Genomic DNA, 22081 nt, shown 5'->3' with positions numbered 1-22081 from the left:
AGAAGCTGGGTGAATAATAAATATACCCACTAAATCAGGCACATTGAACTGATAATTTAACACCATGAAAGGGATTACAAATCTGCAGTGGCGCAGTGAAACATTAAGCTCTGCAGAGATTTAGTGCAAACAACACAAGATAGCTTTAAGGGTTGACAAAAGATAACAAAGAAAAAGCACAAATAGTGTCACAGATTTCATAATACTAAAAGACATAAGACCATAAGAATCTAAACATGTAGACACTACACCACTCTTGGCATTGGCCTAATCTCTACCCTTTCAAGCAGGAGTTTGGCTGGCAGATAGAAGTAAAAAACCAACCAAACAAAACACTTCATTAGGGACAAGCTATCTCAAACGAGGAAAAAGCTCTAAAGTAAGCTTTGACAATTTGAAAAATCAATTCATGTGCCTAGATTCATACTTTAAAGAAATATGAATCCCTAACCTAATCTATTACAAAGTAGGACAAGAAATAAATCAAATCGTTTTGATAGTCTCCTGAACTACTTCAATGCTGATCTCTGTTGAAGAGTTGGACTACTACTGAAATGTGAATCTTGCACAGATTAATATTTTATAGTTCTAGGAGTAGCATCTCAGGCTAGGATTAAGACATATGGCCAAGAAATAAAATCAGATCATGTTCTAAAATGTATTAGCTATTGCTAACCTGATTTCACTTACTACACTTCCCCTTTTTCCACTAAAATTATAGATCTGAAAGACCAGAGTTTTCCATTCAATCATGGATGAAAAGAAAAAAAAATGGAAACAATAACTAAAGCTGATCTGGTAAATGAAACCATGTCAGCAAACACAGACTGTACTGACATTTATCACAGATAATAATGATTTCATAAATACTTACCAAATGACATATCAAAAAAAGTTTGCTGATAAAAGAGTACTTATCTATATTCTCCATCAAGAGTTCCTACACTGATTGAATTTTAAATGTTTCAAATTATAATTTTCTGAATTCCAGAACATTTTCTTATCTACCTAATCTTTATCAATGAAAACAAACAAGAAAGCCAACCTCCCAGTCTTTAATACATTGGCAATAAAGTTTTGTAAGAACAAAGTTATTTAAATGGCATTATCTGCTATTTGCCTTATCCTATATTGCCATTTTTTCCCCACTGAGTGCTAATAAGCGCTTGCTGCTGAAGAGGTTTACATTTAACATCTGCCACTTGTATCCACAAGTAGCACCTACAGGGAACTGTCAAATAGATTATTATTCTCCTCTGTAGCACCAGCAAATCTGTCTCACATCATTTACATACAGATACTTATAGGCATTCATCATTTTATTATGCTGACTGCCTCACTATTCTAATGTATAATGTCTCTTTAATGAGCCTCAAAAATACAATATTCCTTGATTTACGACTGCTTAACTGAAAAATACAGATTGACAAAAACTCAAACTATTTTCTGTGTTCTTACTGCCTTGCACTTTAAATTTAACAACTATTGAGTTAATCTCATGATTTATTTGACAAAAGAAATTATCAAATTTTAACACACTAGACTTCCCAGTCACTCTTGTTTTAAAAAACACACTTTCACATCAACAAGAAAGCTGTACAGAATTTGACAAATTAAAATCAATCACTTTTTGTCCAAGAAATAAATGTATTGGACAATCTGTTTCAATATTATTATATGTCAATTACTGCATACTTCCTAACTTATCATGTAGAATACTGCTTTACCAGTCATGCACAAGTGACTCATAAATGAACCAATTTACATGTTCAAGTAAATTGAACTATGCTTTATTGTATGAATTTCAATTATTTTATACACAAGTGGTTACCACTGAGCTCAAAACTCATCTCTGCCATTAAAAGCGTGCTGAAGTATTACAAGCATACCTAAAACACCAAACAGAAAGCTGAGAACAAGAGGCAAGTAATTCATTCACTTGGCTGCACTCAAGCATTATATGGAGTTCAGTTCCTCCAGCTACATCTCTGTGTGTTTATAAATGATACCAGCATTCTGCTGGGGGCACTGATTTTGACTATCCAAGCTGAAAAGGTTTGCAAACAGTGCTCATCTTAGCCATTGGAAGCAAGAATTTTCACTAAGTAAGTGTGAGAAAACTTACAATACTTTGTTTCTGACAAATTTACAACACCTAGTTGAATGTTTTCAGTGTTTTCAGAAAGTGTTAAGCTCTATCTGAAGTTTCTCCCGTAAGAGGTAACTTTCTACTGCCCTGACCAGTAGTTTGAACTTACATATAGGCAGTCAGAAAAACAACCCTCTCTCCTCCACTCATTCATTTCCATGCAAGCTTTAGAAACACAGTATTGAACCCTTTCACTCTTTCAAAATGTCACCCTTCCAGCAGTTTCAAGTATACATGCAGATATAAACAAATGAGCACTAATTTAACCTTACACTGATTAATCACATAAGCATCATTTCCTATTGCCAAATCATGAAGCCAGGCTAAAAAGACTATCCATTCAATGCAGTAGAAACATAGAGAGATTTAAGCAACAGATGGCAAGCCACAATTCCTAGATCCTTACAAAAACTCAACTTTAAGCAAAAAATCACACAACACAATTTACAATATTTACTACTGCATATTTAAAAGCCTCTTCAGTAGATGCAGATATATTAGGATATGACAATAAATTGCAGAAGTTAAAGTTATATGTTTGACTCTGAGAGTGTTAAATGCTCAATAAAAGAAAAAAACTTATTTCATAATTTTGAACCCATATTTTAGTTCCCTTGCATTGATTATTACATTTAAAATTGATGTCTGAATTTCAATGATTTCAAGGAGTCTAACTATACATGTATTACCTCTCATCAACACTGTGTTTTTTACCTAGGAGTATTTCCTTGTATGCACATTTTAACCATATAAAATGACAACCTATCCAGTAAGTCAGTATAACATTCTCTTTCTTCCCCCCCTCCCCTCTCCCTTAGTTAATAAATCACAAAAATTCCACTGTGTTATTTCATATGTGAAATTTATAACTCTGAATCCTGAGAACTATTACAGTAACCCAAATACCTGTTACAAATAACTGAAGACCCAAATTTATACACCTGGATACATTTATACATACCTGATCTCAAAATACCCATTCATTCCCATAACAATAAGGAAGTTTATATCTTAGCCTGTAGTACTATGATAAAATCCAATTAAAAAAAAAACAAACAAAACAACAACAAAACCAAAAAACAGTTATTTACTATTCACAGCACATTTTTAGACTGTCATTCTGACCATCTCAGAGTTATCTTTCTGTGTCCCTTGACAGTAACTGTGAGGCACATAATCAGGAATAACCATGGACAACAAGTGTATGCTATGTGGGTGTTGATGTGATAATGCTGTACTAATAATGCTAATTTAAAAGTGAGAAGAGATGATCTGTTGTTAGTCTTAGTAACACAAAGAGAAGGTGATAAAAACAAAGTAAATACAGCTACACCTACAGCCCCTTCAAGTTGCAGCTCTATTTCTTTCCATTCCTGCCTTGCAACTTCACTGCTACACATCCTGGTATACAGAGTTACCACTTCTGGAAACTGGCTAATAGCATCCGTGACTCTTGATTTTCCTTCCTCAATCTGAATTTTAGAAAAGACAGTGGAGGAATATGTGTCAGAAGATGATTTAAGCTTTCACATTGCTCATTCTTATGACTGCACGTAAATATATGGCAATGTTTCTCTGGTAGAATGCTAAATTAGCAATTTTCCTTGTAGAGAATTGAACTACCCAGGAACTCAACAAAATTTTATACAGCATGTTTCACACTGATTGAGCCTACTTACAGGAAGACAGTGTTGTAAATGGATTCAATACTTCAATCAGTGTAGTCTGAACATTGGAAGAAAATCCAGAGTGTGTTCTGTGATTAATTTTTTGTCTTTATGTAGATACACCTAGGAAATAACAGTGTAGAGCAAGTACAAATACAGAAAATAACACAAACCAAATTATTAGAAAAAAAAATATGTTGACCAATAATTTACTGCAAAGTCAGTTCCTTTATTCATCAGTATGAAATTACTACATTATAGAAGACAAAAGTTTAAATTTTGTCTTTGTTTAATCCTGTGTACCCAAGTGATTCCAGAGTTGTTGAATCTCAAGGCTGGCAAGTAGACTCAAACAGCTGCTGTCATTACACCTAAACCAGCCATCTGGTGGCATGAGAGGAGAAATATAATGACTCCAGAAGGAACTGGTCCAGCCCTTCAGAACAGCGCAAGGTTTCCATTCAGCATGCAGAACAACTGTAGAATAGAATACCTGAAATAAATAGTCATATTTATTTTAACAATAAAGTTAATTCATAATTTTTATTTCATCTTTCAGTAGAAACAGAAGCGCAGCTTCTATTCCTTTTCCTCATTCCTACTTACAAACTTGGCAGAATTCTACAGAAAGTGACTTAAGAAGTAATAGGAAAAAGGCATAAAGAGGACCCGTTTATATGTCTTGGGATTTCTTATAGGAAGCAGGGTTCAGCTGTATCCTGCTTCACATCCAAATCAGTACTGACAACTGCCAATTCAGTCTCCCTTTAAATAGCTTAAGTCAAAGTTGGACTATTCTCCAGATTAAAAAAAAATAAAATAAAATTAAAATCTACCCCAGGAATTAGCCATTCTTACTTTTCAAAGACTTTTTTCTTACCTCTTGCATCTAGGCTTTGCTACTTCTTGTCACAGGTAAACCAGAGATAGCAAAGTTGTGGTGATCTCTTCTTGCAACAAATTCATATATACTTATCCTCACTTTTCTCACTTCCTAAATCTAGTTCTAATGCTTCCTTTGATGCCTTTAATAACTTTGTGAACTATCAGTACCAAGGTACATTGTGTTGTTTATCCTTTTTCAAAACTTAAGACAACTTGAGACTATGAGGGGTTTCTCTGGATGCTTACATATTATGCTGCTAAAGTTCTGCAGAGAAAGAGCTCTAGTGGATCTTGTTTTACCAGTTTCAGATATTGTAACCCTTGTGCCTCTGCCACAGACTATCGACTCAGTAAAGGGGTATGCAGAAATGAATATACCATGCCTCAAACCCCTAAAGGGTGATAGAAGCAGTAATGCTTTCAGATTTACCAAAGGATGTCTTTCAGTCATTTTAACACTTCTTGAGCTCTGCTACCACTGTTATGAAGGGAGAGCAAACACTTGTGTAAGGAGGCAAAAATTCTGGAACCAGCTACACATGAAACAGTATGGCATGGGGAATACAGTGTCCCAATATTCTTCCCTGAAGCATTAGAGGAGATTCCCCATCTTGTACTTGCATAGTTACTTACTCCTACTTAGTACTTGTGCTTGTTCTTGCCGAACTGTATGGCTATTATTTTCTATTGTTTCTGGAATTGTGATTGGTTTGTACTTGAATCCTGTCTTTAATATGACTGCAGCAAAAGTAGCATCTACTCAATTACTGGAACTACCAACAAAGTTATGGAATAATCTTAGACTCAGTAAAAATTCTTAAGAAACAACACTCTTCACCCAGCACCGCCTCCAGTTAGGGGAAAAGCGTGACTATGAATGAATAAAAAACTTCCCCCCCATCCCCTCAAAAAAACCTTAACTTTAGACCAGTCTTATTTAGACCACAATTCCCTAGCTCATGTAAGAGAATGCAATGTGACATTATCAAAACTGCAGTTTACTAAATCCAACTTACATAGTATTGCTTCTACCCCTTAAGGCATACTGTGATATTTTTTTAAGAGATAGGGCAGGTCTGACTTGTCTATAAATCTATACTAGCTGTTCATTCTCACCATCTCCTATAGAAGCTTAGGAAGAATAGATTGATAATTTAAGATCCCTCATGGAAATTCAGCTCAGAGGTATCTACAGTTTCTTCAGGTATTACAGCCCTTTTCTGAGCTTTTGAAATTTCACCATCCTTATCTTCTCAAATAAGTTGTTACTATACATCTTGTAAACATATGTTTTCCCAATAGATGCATGTCCTGGGTTCAGCAGTAGCAGTCATGTTTTTCCTTTGTGGTAGCTGGTGCAGTGCTGCACATATTCTGGCTTTCTAAATCATACAGACAATAGTCTCTGCAAAAAATCAAGACCTGAACAAAGACATTTCATTGTTTCTATTTGAGACAGACTTTCAGTTATATAATTTGTACAGATTTTTTGAGACTCATTTTAGTGTCAAAAACGTCTCATTTTGAGACTTCTGTACTCATTTTAAAAACTGAGTCTCTATGTAATTAATAACTAAAGTCATTGCATTCTAATGTATCACACATTATATATTTGAATATATAATTGCCCCTGCAATTTGAATATATGATTGCCCCTGAAAATGCCCCTACATTTTCTACTGCTTTCTGTACACTGCTCACCTCAAAGAGGCCAACAGAACACAAGATAAGTAACTGACTGTTTATGTTTCATTTGTAAGGTTTTATGCAATTGCATATGGTTTTGTCCCACCATTTCCTTTGATCTTTCAGATAAGAGTTGAGTAACAGTATATTTAGTTGTTTAGCTTGCAGTAATTTCCATGCACAGAATGGGTTTTCCTATTCTTCCAGTATGTTTAAAGAAGAAAATGCTATTATTGTTTTTAAATACAAATGATTTTCAAAATGGATACTCCTGTTTTGGGACATCTACTGGGTTCTTTAAAAAGAGAGGTGTATTCAGATTACTGGGATTATTTTCCTTAAAGGAAAGAACACAAGACAAAACCAGATGACTCTAAAACCATGCAGAGCAAGTGTCTCATTTCCCCAGGTTCACCTGTGCTAGTTCACAGGGGAGACAAGAGGTCTCAGTTAACCACGTGTACAAAATCTCCCCAACATAGCCTACCCTTCACTTGATCTCTGTAAAAAATCTGAGCTTAATGTTGTTTGGTGTTCCTTCACCTCGCACAGAAACTGGTGAAGGGTGTGGGCACTGACTGGGGTGCCTCTTGTATAAATTAATGAACTACATGCTCACAGCAACAAATGATTTTATGCCTTTGTCAACTGGGGTTTTTTGGTGGTTTGTTTTTTTTTTTCAGCTACTCTAGATCAGTTTTGCCCTTCTTTTTACTTCTCAACATTTGGTCCAATTTGGTCTAATCTGCTTTAATATTGGGATAGAAATTAGGGACTATGACTTGCCACAAACCTTAGTATATACTGTATACTTGCATTACAGAATTATGAGCAAAATTATAGTTCACTGCATGCAGAAAGTTTCAGACAAGAAAAGTCTACACCAAAATGCACTGAAGTTCATCTTCTTTCCCATACCGCACACAGCCTTCTGCTTAAACCAGGCCTTGGGATAGTTGTCTCTTTGGCATATAAAAACAATGAGAAATATCAGCTATTCCTGGCAAAAAGACTATGTTAACATCTGTATCTCATTTAAGTACTAGATTAATTTTTTCGTAAGACTTTCTTCTTTTCTACTCCTTAATACTGCACCCTTAACACATAAAATGACCCTAAGAAAAGCAGTTGAGCCCTGTAATTCTACTACTTCCATGATAATATCATCCCAGATAAGGAATATCTATCAAAATACTGTCAGAAAATCATCTGTTCCTTCCAGTCTCCCTTTTCACTTTATTTTTCTTATCTTCCAGCAGCACATGCCTGGGTTTCTACTCAACATCCTTCACAAAGCTCATAAATATAAAAAATAAAATAAAATAAAATAAAATAAAATTAAATTAAATTAAATTAAATTAAATTAAATTAAAATAAAAATAAATCAAATCCAACACCACTGGAAAAAAAAAAATCCAACACCTTTTCCTTTCCAAGGCTGGACTTTTTTTAAACTCTTATTTATCTTCCATAACAAAATGGTAACCTGTCTAAAAACTTTTTATGTTTTCTAAAACCCTTCCAGTGAGAAAGCTGAAGACTCACCGCCCACATCGCATACGTTCTGCTCTAAAGCCGCCCTCAACCTGGCTCCTCTCCCTACCTACAGCAGCGGCTGGCTCTACAAGGGCCCTCAGAAACTTCTGGCTCCCCACGCACAATTTGTGCCTAACCATAGGCCACCTCCCTTGAACTACACAGCTTAAGGCTGAAAAATAAGTCTTTAAAGGATGAGAAGCACAGTTGCAAGACCTACAAAACACTTCTAAAAACATCCGTGCTTCTTGGGAGAGCCCTATACCTCAACAAGCAACAAACACCGAAGAGCATACAGAACACAGACAGGAACCATGGCTCCTTCCCTCAGTGGCACCTGCCGTCGGGCAACGGAGCCCGCTTGCCAGCCGCCACGGGCAGGGAAGGAAACAGGGAGGGAGCGGCTGCCTGTCGGCCCCTGCTGTGCTGGAGGGATCCTGGTACTGCGATAAGCGGCAGAGCCAGGGTCTCCGTTGGGGTCGTTCCCAGCGGCAGGGTGAGGCGAAGCACGGCATGTGGGCCCTGAGCCTGTGCCATGCCGGGAGCGGCTGCAGAGGGGCTGGACGAACAGGTAGAGGCCACCAGCACTGGAGGGGTTGCCTGGAGCTGCAGAGCACCGGCAAGGTGGAGGCTCCGAGGAGCTTGCAGCCATTGCTCTGTGGGATAGGGTTCCTAGTGATAACCAAGCAGCAAACAGCTGAGGTAGTCCACATATTTTTCCCCATAGTTTTCACTGGTAGGGCTTCTCTTCAAGGATTCTGGGTCCCTGGGCCTCCTAAGTTTGTGGGCATGAAGCAGCAGCCACAAAAGAAGGTGGAGCGGATCACTTAACCCACTTGGATTTAGACAAGTTAATGGGCCCACATAGGAGGCATCCCCAGAGATGCTTACGGAATTGGCAGGCATCACTGCAATATTGTTGCGTGTCCTGCTTGAAATGTTTGTGATGACAGTCACAGTCACAGTCCTCCTCAAGACAAGCAAAAAGCAGGATCCAGGGAACTACAGGCTGGTCAGCCTGAACTCCCTCCCTGGAAAAGCTGTGGAGCAAATCTTCCTAGAAACCATTTCTTGCCTGAGCAGATCATGCCTGACTAACCTCATTGTTCTCTGTGGTGAGGTGACTGGCACATGTGGACGTGGGGAAGGCAATGGATGTTGTGCATCTTCATTTTAGCGAGACCTTTGGCACAATCTCCTTATTGTGAAGCTGGTGAGAAATAGGCTGGACAGGTGGATCAAAAGGTAGATGGAAATTTGGCCGAACTGCCAAGGCTTCAGAGTTGCGATGGGTGGTGCAAAGTCCAGCTGGCAGCCAGCCGTTTAGTATCTTCATCAACAGCCTGGATGACAGAGAATACTGTCAAGCCTGTTGGTGACACTGAACTGGAGGAGGCAGTGAATACAGCAGGTGCCATGGCTGCTAGTTAAGAGGAACCTGAACAGGCCAGAGAAATGGGCTGACCAGAAGCTCATGGAGTGAAACAAGAGCCAAGTGCAAGGCCTTGCATCTGGGATGGAAACACCCCGTGCAGGAAGGTGGGGCAGGCTGAGGACCAGCTGTCTGGTAAGCAGCTCTGCAAAGAAGGCCTTGAAGGTTCTGGTGGCCAAGTTGAACAGGAGCCAGCAGTTGTACTTTATGCAGCATAGGCCAGCTGCATGCTAGTATGACAGAATGTAGGCAGCATACCCAGAAAAGTGATTCTTCCCCTCTGCTTGGAACTTGTAAGACCACATCTAGTGTACCATGCCCAGTTTGGGGCTCCCTAGTTCATGAAGGATATCATCATACTGAGTGACTCCAGCAAAAGGCCAACAAGATGGTCTGGGGACTGGAAAGCATGGTGTATGAGGAGAGCTGACAGCACTGGGCCTGTTAAGCTTGGAGAAGAGAAATCTAAGGGGAGACCTTATTCCTGAGTACAACTACATCAGAAGACACAGAGAAGATGATGCCAGCTACCTATCACAGGAGCACAGTGATAGGACATGAGGTAATAGAAACAAATATAAACATGAGACATTTCAATTAGATACCCGGAGAGGGGTGGTGTGTGGAATTACCATGATGGTAGTCAAACATGGCAGCAGGCTGCCCAGAGAAGTAGTGGAACCCATTCTGGGAATGTTCAAGATTCAACATAGCTACAGCAATCCTGATGTCATTACACCTGTTTTGAGTAGGATGTTGGACTAGATAGCCTATGGACGTCTTTTCTGACCTAAATAAAAATTCTGTGATAAAATTGTAGCAAGTGCTTATTGAAAGAGTTTTTGAACATTTGAAAAATGTTAAAAAATAAATAACATGTCTATTTATCTTTTACGGAAACACATTCAGAGCAGCCCTGTGGAGAAGAACTTGGGGGTTTTGGTAGATGAGAAACTTAACATGAGCCAGCAGTGTGCACTCACAACGCAGAAAGCTAACTGTATCCTAGGCTGCATCAAAAGGAGCATGACCAGCAGGTCGAAGGAGGTGATCCTGCCCCTCTACTCTGCTCTCGTGAGACCTCACTTGGAGTATTGTGCACAGTTCTGGTGTCCTCAACAGAAAAAGGACATGGAACTGTTGGAACAAGTCCAGAGGAGGGCCACGAGGATGATCAGGGGACTGGAGCACCTCCCATGTGAAGATAGGCTGAAAAAGTTGGGGCTGTTCAGCCTGCAGAAAGAAGACTGCGTGGAGACCTCATAGCAGCCTTCCAGTATCTGAAGGGGGCCTATAGGGATGCTGGGGAGGGACTCTTCATTAGGGACTGTAGTGACAGGACAAGGGGTAATGAGTTCAAATTTAAACAGGGGAAATTTAGATTGGATATAAGGAGGAAGTTCTTTACTGCAAGGCTGGTGAGGCACTGGAATGGGTTGCCCAGGGAAGTTGTGAATGCTCCATCCCTGGCGGTGTTTAAGGCCAGGTTGGACAGAGCCTTGGGTGACACGGTTTAGTGTGAGGTGTCCCTGCCCATGTCAGGGGGGTTGGACCTAGATGATCTTAAGGTCCTTTCCAACCCTAACTATCCTATGATTCTATATGGAAAGCTAACTTCCTTTTCAAATTGGTACTGCTGTCTGAAACGGATACATGCAGGGTATGGATGAATGGCCTTTTGCAAAACAGCAGATGCAAAGTATAAGAAACTTTGTGTTGTTTAAAGTTAGAGATTGCTACATATTGACTAGCAGAATACTAAAAATAAATTTGCTTATGTTTCTTAGAAATAGCTACTTAATTTTTTTTCCCTATTTTTTCAATTATATTCCATGCAGATAATTAAAGCAACCTTCACATGCATTTAGTTTGGTTATGGATGTATAATCTACAGTATAACACATTTTCAGAATTTTATATAAATGAGATTATCATATTTATTGTCACTACTATTTTTTGCCTTTTAAATTATAGAAGACACTATTTCAAAAATATGAAGCTCATTCCAATAAGATCTCTGGGACAATAACCGTGTAGAAGGTTATTGTCTGAAATAAATAGTCATCTTAAGATGAAAAATAGTGTACAAGCTTGCTGTTTGAAAATACCAAACTACTTTATTTATGAATAATTTAATCATGTCTTGACCACTACATAACTACATTTCACAATTTCTGAAAGTGTGGCATTGATTAACAAGAAATTTTTAGAACTTGATTATGAAATTGTCAAAAGGAAGAAAGAAATTGCACCAGATTATATACTTCCTGTTATATGTGCTCTGTGTAAGCCCACATACCTCACACTTGGATATTATGAAACATTGTATAGATAATCATTAAACGGTATGTAAGCTATAAATTGTTATGAAGCGAGAAAGAATTCATTATACAATTCATGCTGCCTAGGGAGAAAGTGAGCTAGAATAATAGCAATTTAATCAATGTCTTATTATAAGCATGGTATGAGAAAAGAATGTGCAAAAAAAGCTTGGTATCGAACACCCGGAGAAGATTGAGCAATACTTACTTGTAAATACTTAAAGCTTACTAAAGCTAAAAATGCTTCCCTAAATTAATTCTTCTTTTATGAAAAAAGGAGGAATGATTCTAGCCATCTATTTCCTTTACAAACTGTAGGTTTTGAATAAAATCCAGATATGACTGAAGAAACCCAGAATACTCTGCTGCCCATCTACTGTGGGCAACACATTTCAAGTACAGTGCTCTAAGCTGGCTTTTAGCTACTGAACCTATAAGGTATATTAAAATGAAATGAGATTTTATTTTTTAAAAGTGAAGTTCTTGATTATTGGAAGTTGCAAAGAAGAACACAGAAAACAGCAACTTAAAATATGCTTGAATCTAATAGCACCTTCAAGTTCTAAGGCCTTGCTCTCACCTAAATTTAAAATTTGGTGTGATTTTTATGTCTCTAGTCTAATATTCGAGAAATTTCAGGGAGCTCTGGCAGAAGGAGAAAGTATGCCTTAATATTTAGGAGAAAAAGTAGTCTGCAATTTATGATAACAAAGGATCTAGTCTTTTTTAATTACAAATATATATAAACACTGGTTAAATGTGCAGCTTTCATGTTTTAATGTTCATTATATTGTGTCAACTGAATGTGATTTATACTTCAATGTACTTGCTAAACCTGAAATGTGCAACCACTTTAATACAGTAACACTGTGTTAGACTAACATTTCTTTTCCTCCAAAGTTTCTGGGGTAAATAAATTATAGCCAAATATAAACATCATGATCTCACTAGAGCTATAATTATTTTATCTTTATTATCCCAGACCTTTACATTTGTGCAACAGCCATCATGACTTAGTCCACAGAAAATGACAGGCCACTATTTATGATTTGACAGGATGTCACTGTAGTAGGTATGCTAACTATTTAATGTCTCTAGCAAGTCTCTTATGGCCTTCACTAACTCATAAAATTGATTTTCATTGTCTTCTTGGATGAGTACTGATGACAAAATGTAATCTTATTACAAGAGAGAAAATGTCTAATGATAGTGTCTTTAGTAAAACATTTTTCTTTGGTGATTTAATTTATAAAGTTTCATCTTGCATGAATTATATTCAGTGCTTCAAAGCACATAGTAACCTTTCACTATTTCAGGAGTCTTGGTGTAGTGTACAAACCCTCAGAAGTTACATACCGTCAAGTTGTCAAAAATAGACTTGATGCATGTCAAAGCCTCTCTATTCAGAAGTAGTGAACCCAGACACTTAAGCAGTAAAAAATCTGTGAATTTTTACTCTGTATATTTGCTATAATATATCCATGTATGACTACCTCAGCAAAGTAGTAATAGCTCTTAGCAAACAGCATTCAACTGGGTTGAAAAGCTGTCAGCAGCAATATGGTAGATGTCAATTAGAATAAAGTATGCAATGCAAACACATTTGCCAATTACATGCATTAGACCTCATAATGACTGATGTCACAAATGTAGTCTAGTGATAAATTATCTTAAGGACAGTAATTATATTTTTCCATCAGTTGAATGTACCCATTTTGAAGTTACAAAACGAGACGCAGAGAAAAAGTCTCCCTTTAGACAACGGAAACAACAGGAATGTCACAGGATGGAGTTGCTTGCTGCTTGTTCGGGTTTTTTTTTTTTTCAGATAGACCCAGCTTGGACTTCTAAGAAAAATAAATATTATTCACAGTTTTTTTTTATTATATACTATTTCTAAGGAAAATAAATGTCTGTGGCATCTTTATAAAACAAGTACACTGATGATTTTAAAAGACAATTTTAAAGCATGTTGAAGAGATTATAGCAACATAGAATGGAGAATAAATAAGTATTCTAAAATAGGGATTATCAAAAGAATTACATGGCTCAAAATAAGGAAAACAGGGACTGGATCACTTAAGCTAGGAAGGAGGCCATCCAAGATAGTGTAAGAAGAAATTAGAACAGTGACAGGTGCATACAAAGCTACCTGGCAGTATACCCGTATTGGCAATATTTAGATCATGATTTCGATCAGGATGGGGAGGTGGATTCAATGATCCTTATGGGTCTGTTCCAACTTGAGACAGTCTATGATTTAACCTTTTCCTAAATGATCATATTCAAATGCCAATATCAACCCCTTAGTCTGAACAGACCTCAGAAAGGTTCTATAGCCTGTGTTATCTAAATCATCAGAACTATATTTTTTGGCCTAAATGTATTTTGGATTTGGCTTGTTTGTTTGTTTGGGGTTTGAAGGGAAGGGGAGGACAGTTGTTGTTGTTTTGGGGTTTTGCTTTAATTAAAATTACCATGCACTAAAATTATAGAAGGTTGTGAAAAGGCTTCTATCATGAATACAAATGTGAAGCTTAAATTAAGGACAAAACATATGCTTTTCGCTTTTCAGCCAACAGAGCTGATACCATAAGTAATAGAGATATACTGGTCAAAAGGAAATGAAACTGTAAGAGTTCAAAAGAACTAACTCCTTTCTTATTATACTGTTTATGAATTAATAGGCTAGTCAACCGATTCTCACACTCAGATCCTCTACCCTTCCTTTAATCTGAATACACCCCAAAATTTCAAAAATTACTAGCTTCTACTGGCAGCAAATAATACTGTTGGAGGACGCTTGGAAGCATGTAGACACAATACGTAAAGTAAGAGACTAGGAGCAGAGCATAGAAAGTAAGTGAGAAAGGTCATTTGGGTCACTTACCTTGGCGGATCTTTGCCATGAATTTTCTTTGGGGATGTTTTTGACAAGGCATTCCCTACTGTATTGCTGCAGCAAATTAGCCATATCCTACTTTTACACAGTTTTGGTATGTTGAGGATCAGAACTGCTTAAGGCTGCATCCAGAGTTGCTTTCCCCTTTCTACAGGGGTTTGAATATGAGGATGACAACTGCCAAAAGAAGGGAAAACCAGCAGGCACAATGATTAACTCCCAGAAAAAAAAAAAAAAAGGATTAATTATGTCACTGATGACCTGCATCTATACAGAATGGAAATAACTGCCTTTAGACCACCCCAAAAAATAGTAACAATAACAATATAATAAAATAATGGTAACAATGATATTAATAATTATTCCTACATACAAAAAAAAGGACTGGATCAAAAATTGAAGCTAGGCTTAAAATTCCTAAATAAGTGGTTAAACATATAGGAGGTAGAGCGTGTGTATGTATTACAAATATATATAATAACACAAATACAGTTTTAAAGTTAAAAAAATACTTAGGGAGTTAAAAAATGTTACATAGAAGAGATTCAGAAAATCAGAGGTAAAATGGGTTTATTTAGTTTGTTTTAATAGATACTAGATCTGTCTTAATTAAGGAAGGAGAAACAGAGATAAGAAGAAATTAGAGGTCATTGTTGAGAAAAAAATAATCAATAAAACAGACTGCAGAAACTTTCGGGCTTCATGCATTTGCCCCAAAAGAAAGATTGCATAGCAGAGCTAGCGTATATACAGGAAAAAGCTTAAGCCAATTTTGCAATACTGTAAGGAAATAACCTTTCATAAATAACAGTTTCCAGAGAGCTTTGTCTTAATTTCCATTTCCCCAGACTATTTTACCCCACACAAGACTTGTCCACTTGTCTCCTCTATCTTCAGCATCATCTTATTGATATTTACATTTTAGCTGATGTTCAAACTTAAACCAGTCTTTTCTACATTTTTAAAAGATAACCAGACAGCATTGTGTTTAGGTAAATAGAAAGATGTTACATTAGCTCTTTTGCTACTTCAACCTTTATCAACTGAACAGCCTCTCAGTTTCCTTAGTTCTTTTGGATCATTTTAGAATTGGGTGACCAGGAATGCATGTTATTCCATACTTGGAATATGCAGTTGATCAATATTTCCATTTTCCATGAGTCAGAATTTTTTATTTGTCCAACTGCAACTACCTTAAACATAAAATTACTTTTGTCAGAACTCTATTCACAAAGACTGTAAGATGCTTTCCTAAGAGTCAATACCTTTAAAGCCTCTTATTATGTATCTGAAATTATACTTATTTTCCCTCCAGCTGAATTACTATGGTTTGGATTTTTTTTTCAATTTCAACTGCCATTTTATCACACATTCACTTGGAATCATAAGATCCTGCTGAAATTCATTTTTCAGTTTTTCCATATCAACTCAAGCTTAATACCAAGTAAATGACAATTACAAAATTGATTTCTAATTTTAATAATTGTAATGCATACTACATGAATCATATGCTAATTCGTAATAGGAATGGTTTTCCTAAGTTTTCCTGAACTTTTATGTATTTTTATTTCTTCACTAATGTCAAAGTTGTGATTAAGAAGAAAAATTGATTTCTTTGAGTAAAGTAATCTCATGAAGGCGGGCAAAATGCCTATTTCCAACTTCTTTTTTGGCACCAATGGTTAGTTTTTTAATCCAACTCGTGAAGACATTCTGTTCTTTTTAATAGGAAGAACAGAAGAAAATAGTAACCTCTTCATGCAGTGGAAAGACCGTAGTAGTCTTAAAATATCCCTGCACCTGTTATGTTCATCTCACCCTGCGAAAAGAATAGTGATTCCCTGTTCAGTTTCCAGTTCCTATCAAATTTATACTCATGCCTTTTTAATAGGGGTAGGAGGACAGTTCTGCTTCTCACCTAGCTGATGATGGCTATTCCTTTGATGGATAAATAAGTTACACAACCAAAGGGGATTTTCCTAAATGTTGTCCAACTTAGAATGTAACTCAAGATTGCTGTCAATGCCAGCTGATGTTTCACAGAGTTTAATTCAAAAAATGTGAGATTAGACGAGTCCATTAAACCAGCGTAGAAGGGTTCAATACTACTGCAGCTGTTGGAGAGCAAAATCCATGCACGTTTTCTTTAAACTTAAAAGAGATAGTAAGACTAGAGAGGAAGATGGGACGTAATTGAGTTAGCAGCATTCTACCATCTGAACAACATATACATAGGTGGGTCCTTAGCTACCTGAATAAAAAATACTTTGTCCCAACTCTCTTTAAAATGCAGCATGGATTCGTTTGATCACACTTCATCATTCACAACCTGAACTTTATGTCAACTTTTTCCCACTGATTTGTCTATTCTGCTTCGAAGAATACATTAATAATAATCTAACATATTTTCTTCTGATTATTGCTATATTTCTCCATTGATATGACTTCTTTTTCTGACATGGGAAAGAAAGTTTGTATTAAAACATGAAAGACACGGTTCTGGCCAAGAACCAAAAGAGATCACTGCTGTGTTTGTATTGACATAACCTCCTTGAGCTCCCTTATGTAAACTGAATATAGAGAATGAAGCAGAGGCAAAATGTATCTGTGGTTTCTGAGTGCTAAATAACATTACTTCAAATGTTCATACTGCCAAGTTTTAAGAATTATGAACATAAATAATTCTGGGGAATCTGACCAGGGGTTTGGTGGTTTTTAGATGAATTTTCACTCTAGATAGTCATCTAAATGTTAATAGCTCAGTGTATACATATAGAGTTTTGCAAAACATGATTGAAATGCACCAAACTAAACTTTGTCATTGTGACATATGAGAAGGAGAATACTGTATCAGCAATAATGGGAAGGAAGCAGCTATTTTTTTCTCCCCCTAGTCTAGAATTGCTGGGAAAAAATAAAAATAAATAATAAAAAAATAAAAAAAAAACAACAACCACCCCTCCCCAATTCACTGTGCTAAGAACTGAAACTGTGCTGTAATAAGGAGAAGATGAGATCATGAAAATCTGAAATATTCTAATTAGGAAATATTATGGTGAGAAGAGGAAGACTGAAGAAAGGACTGTTCAATGGAATGTGGGTTCACCTGCACATGCTTGGAACACCCTTGTTAGCTCCACAACTGGAAGAAAAATACTCATGTTTAAATTTATTCTTGTTTTAATAAATCTATTTAAGCTAATAAAACTTGAGGCTGAATTGCATTATATAGCCAAAATGATGCATCTGTGCAACACTCTGTCTTACTATATGAGTTCTTGCATTATTATTAACTCATGAACATTTGACTCTTACTCTGTTTTGTGCTTTATACATTCTTTAGACTCCAGAGTCACATATATCTCAGTATGCAGGTGAGAAAACCCATTTTATCCACTCTTATAACTCCTTTACCATTCTTTTTCAAAATGCCATTAAGATACAGTCTGCTGATGGCTATTAAAATGAAAAATCTGAAAATGACTGTACGTGTTGCCTTGAAGCTATACTAAAATTCATTAAAATTATCTGATAGAGTTAATCATTAGTTTCAGGTGTGATATATTAGTGCAATGCTCTGTCATCACAAGAATTTTATTTCATTTTATAATCTATCTCTATGGAGTTTTTACATTAGCTGCAAAATTAGTTGTCTTAATGACAGGTAGAGTCTTGTTTAAGGACAGGCAATTTTTGCCTTTAAACTGTACTTGTCTAATCAGGATTCTGCAGGGAACATATGTACACTGGGATATATACATATATATATGTATATATATAGCCACAAGGAAAATATGAATAAGCACAATCAATCTAAAATGAAAAATAAATATATTTTGACAAATAGTGTTTAGACTATGAGAAAATCCTTAACTTTACTCAAGATATTACAGTCTTGCTTAAAATGTTATCACTTGTTGAGTCATAAGCTCAGGCTTTTTGTATTAATATCTTGACTTTACACTGATCTGAGGAAGAATACATGTACACAAACACTGTAAAGAAAATGTAACTCACAATAAAACTGAATTCACCCCCACGTAACACTGTGAAATAACTAAAAGTTCTATACATTTGAGTTGTTTTCTTTTCACATTTTACTGTCTTAAGAAGTAGATGCATCCAAGTTTAATTCATCCTACATTAAGGAATCAACTGGCTTGTATACAGGAAGTCTGCAAGAATACTGATTATGGAAATACTTCACCAGAAACTGTTTTCAAAGTACTCCCTTTCTGAAGGCCAGCTAACTCTGACAAGGTTGGGGGGGGGGGGGGGGGGAGAGAAAGATTTAGTAGCAAAAAAAATATAGTCCAATAGACCTAAATGTAACAATCTCTATTTATTAAAAAGGATCCCAAGTGTCCTAGCATTAACCTCTTCAAGCATGTCATATATTGGTCCACAGAAGTCAGATAGTTGTGATTATTTCTAAATGAAATAGGTATGTGTGTTGTAAAGCAACACAGAATGTTTGGTACCATATTATTTTACCAATAGTGATCTCAAGATGGATTCATTATTCAACAAAAGAGTACCAGTATTTTTAAAATAGGAATGCTATTTATTATCCAAATTAAAAACCTACATGAATTTGATCATAGGATATGTAAGACAAGCATGTACTTGGCTGCACTCATAGGGTACTTTTTTAAAAAAAACTTCTTCAGCTTACTCTTATTCTTTATTACTGGGATATTGCTTTCCTTTTAAATTATTTTAAGTCTTTGTAGCCAGCATACACAGGTCACAGAGACCAATATGCTGATTTTGGAACTTCCCCTAAATTGATCGTGTCAGTTCAGCATGTTTTGTGATAAAATCAGAGACACTGATGCAAAGTCTGCTGAAAGTGAATGGAGGAAAAATTTAGGCTACTAACACACCTCAAAGGCATCTAAATTAACTGACTAGAAAGCTGAGAAATAATATCATTGTTCTGTTAATTTTCCTGTATTTGAATATGATTAAGAAAGCAACGGGCATATTAAAATGCATGAAGAATGACAAACATGAAAAACTACACAGAAAAATGTCATTATGTTGCACTTACAGATCATGAAATCAACCCTCTCTGGAATCTGCTACACTTTATTTATCATCTCCACTGAAATACCCCAGAGTTAGAAAGAATCCCAAAAGAAGAAATTACAAGTTCCATTATTCAATTTATAAAACTTGCAGGTAGTTTAGAGGCAAATAATATTCAACAACAGAATCTGACATGAATGTGGATAATAAAAACATCAAGTCTTATAAGTTTAAAAGAGACAATCATGAAGTTGTGATAACTGGTTTTGGCACTAAAACCACATTTGAGGAAACCTTACACTTTATAGCAAAAATACCCAGAAGATATTCACATAATACATACTTGATGTAACTCTTACTTAACACGAAACACTAGCAATTATCACTTCAGTCTTTTTATTAAGCATCAAAAGGAGAATCAGTTGTTCTTTGTCTTACTCTTTGATAGCATAAGAAATTTGTGGATGGATTTTTAGCAAAGAATGGCCACGTTCTCAAGTCAGCAAGTGCCTACGTGGAGTTCAACATGAACCAAGGATGAAGGAGGACGAGGGTAAGGAAGAAAGAGTAACAGTGCAAGTAAGATAAGAAGGAACTGGAATGTGCTAAGATACAAAATAGTGAACTGTTAGCAAGTTTTAAAGGTTAAGTTCCCATAGGCTTATTTGATCAATTGTATACTAGTTGCTGTGTGCTGCAAGAATATGTATCAAAGCATAATATACTAAGCTATTGTATATGTATCCAATTATATTACAGCAAGCTATTGTATATGTATCCAAATATAATACAGCGAGCTATTGTATATGTAGCCGTAGTTGCTGTGTGCTACAAGAATATGTATCCGATTATAATACAGCAAGCTACTGTAAGCAGATGAAGACAACAGTATAAAAAGGATAGATGATCTGTATTAAACGGCTTTTGTCTGATCACACTGATCTCTGTGTCCATTCTTCTGCGGCAGAAATTAACAGGGAAAAGCCATAAATCTGTAAATTGCAGATTAAGTAAATAATTTCTTTTTTAAAAAAAGTGCCTAACTATCCCTTTAATCTACATTAATAGAAAAAGTACACTGGGAGAGATCTGTGTTTTGCAAGGATGTATATGACACCTACTAAAATGGGCTCTTCTCCTTTCTGCTTGTGGACTTGAAACAGCTTTGTCTCTACTCATGTGATTTCTTGAGTAAATATACTGGAGTTTCCTCTTACCACAATTTGGTTTTCAGATGCAAGAAGTAAGGTTGTTTTTCTTTCACTATTCACCCATGTAAGAGTACTTAAGAACCTGGCACTTAATCACTCAGATCACTTTCTGCATTGCCAACATACATACACATTTCATACATACAGGTACACACACATTAAAAATTTGTATTTATACTTGAAAAAGATAAGAACTTTATAAAAAAAAGCCCTCCCTTAATAGGTGATTATTTCCTACCACTATCTGCTGCTAAGTGTCATGAAATGAATGCCACAGAAAATGCGATTTCAGGTGCTTCAGCGTACTTCCTTAGAGTCACAGAACAGAATCATAGGATAGTTAGGGGTGGAAAGGACCTTAAGATCATCTAGTTCCAACCCCCCTTCCATGGGCAGGGATACCTCACACTAAACCATGTCACCCAAGGCTCTGTCCAGCCTGGCCTTGAACACTGCCAGGGAAGGAGCATTCACAACTTCCTCAGGCAACCCATTCCAGTGCCTCACCACCCTCACAGTAAAACATGCTACTTCTAACACCTCTCACAAAGCACTGAAGCTCATTGATACTTAATGCTGTTAAATTACAACTTCTGTGCTGAATGTTTCCCCCAAAAATTATCTGACAATGCAGGTTTCTCTCAAATCACACTACAGCTGCCTTTGTTTTTCTGAAACACTACAAGAGATGAGTAGCGAGCACGTATCTGTCAATCTCTTACCTCACAGAATATAACTTCCCCAAGAACCGAGGCTCATTGTGTTTGTAGATAAAATTTTGTGCGGTATACACATTACATTACTGGCAGACTCTTTTTTTTTTTTTTCAGACTCTTTTTTGTCTAATTGCTCTATGATTTCAACAGTCATTTCTTCCCAGTGATGGATTTTGTATTGTAATCAGTACTTAAATCAGAGTCATTTAGGTTGGAAAAGACTAAGATCATTGAATCAAACTGTTAGGCTAACATTACCAGGTCCACCACTAAACCATGTTCCTAAGGACATCTACATGTCTTTCAAACTGTCTCCAGGGATGATGACTCCACCACTTCCTGTGCAGCCTGTTTCAGTCCTTGATGACCCTACTGGTCATAAAAGTTTTCCTAACATCCAACCCAACACCCTCCACCTACATGAAGTGGAGGGCTAAATGCTTTACAGAAAGGAGATTTTGAAGGGAACAAAGGTAACTGAGAGAAATGCTGAGGCTATATATTTTCATATGAAAAATTTAACACCTTTTCTTGTCACTTATTGT

General features: G+C 36.4%; 1 protein-coding gene and 1 long non-coding RNA gene across 3 annotated transcripts in view; one reads left to right on the top strand and one right to left on the bottom strand.

The window, feature by feature from the left end:
- LOC134166803 (uncharacterized) overlaps positions 1–5016 on the bottom strand; it is a 704714-nt gene extending 699698 nt beyond the window's left edge. Inside the window, exon 1 of the long non-coding RNA XR_009966019.1 lies at positions 3829–5016. This is a non-coding gene — a long non-coding RNA (uncharacterized LOC134166803). The remainder of the gene's footprint in view (positions 1–3828) is intronic.
- The window catches only part of LOC134166701 (uncharacterized), a 97629-nt gene that overhangs the window by 67927 nt on the left and 7621 nt on the right, over positions 1–22081 (top strand). The gene's annotated exons all lie outside the window — the stretch shown is intronic.

The sequence above is a fragment of the Pezoporus occidentalis genome, unplaced genomic scaffold (assembly GCF_034315485.1).
Source record: "Pezoporus occidentalis ecotype Australia unplaced genomic scaffold, CSIRO_AGI_Poc_V1 ctg1, whole genome shotgun sequence".
Taxonomy (NCBI): Eukaryota; Metazoa; Chordata; class Aves; order Psittaciformes; family Psittacidae; genus Pezoporus; species Pezoporus occidentalis.
This window is presented reverse-complemented; position numbering and strand designations above follow the sequence as displayed.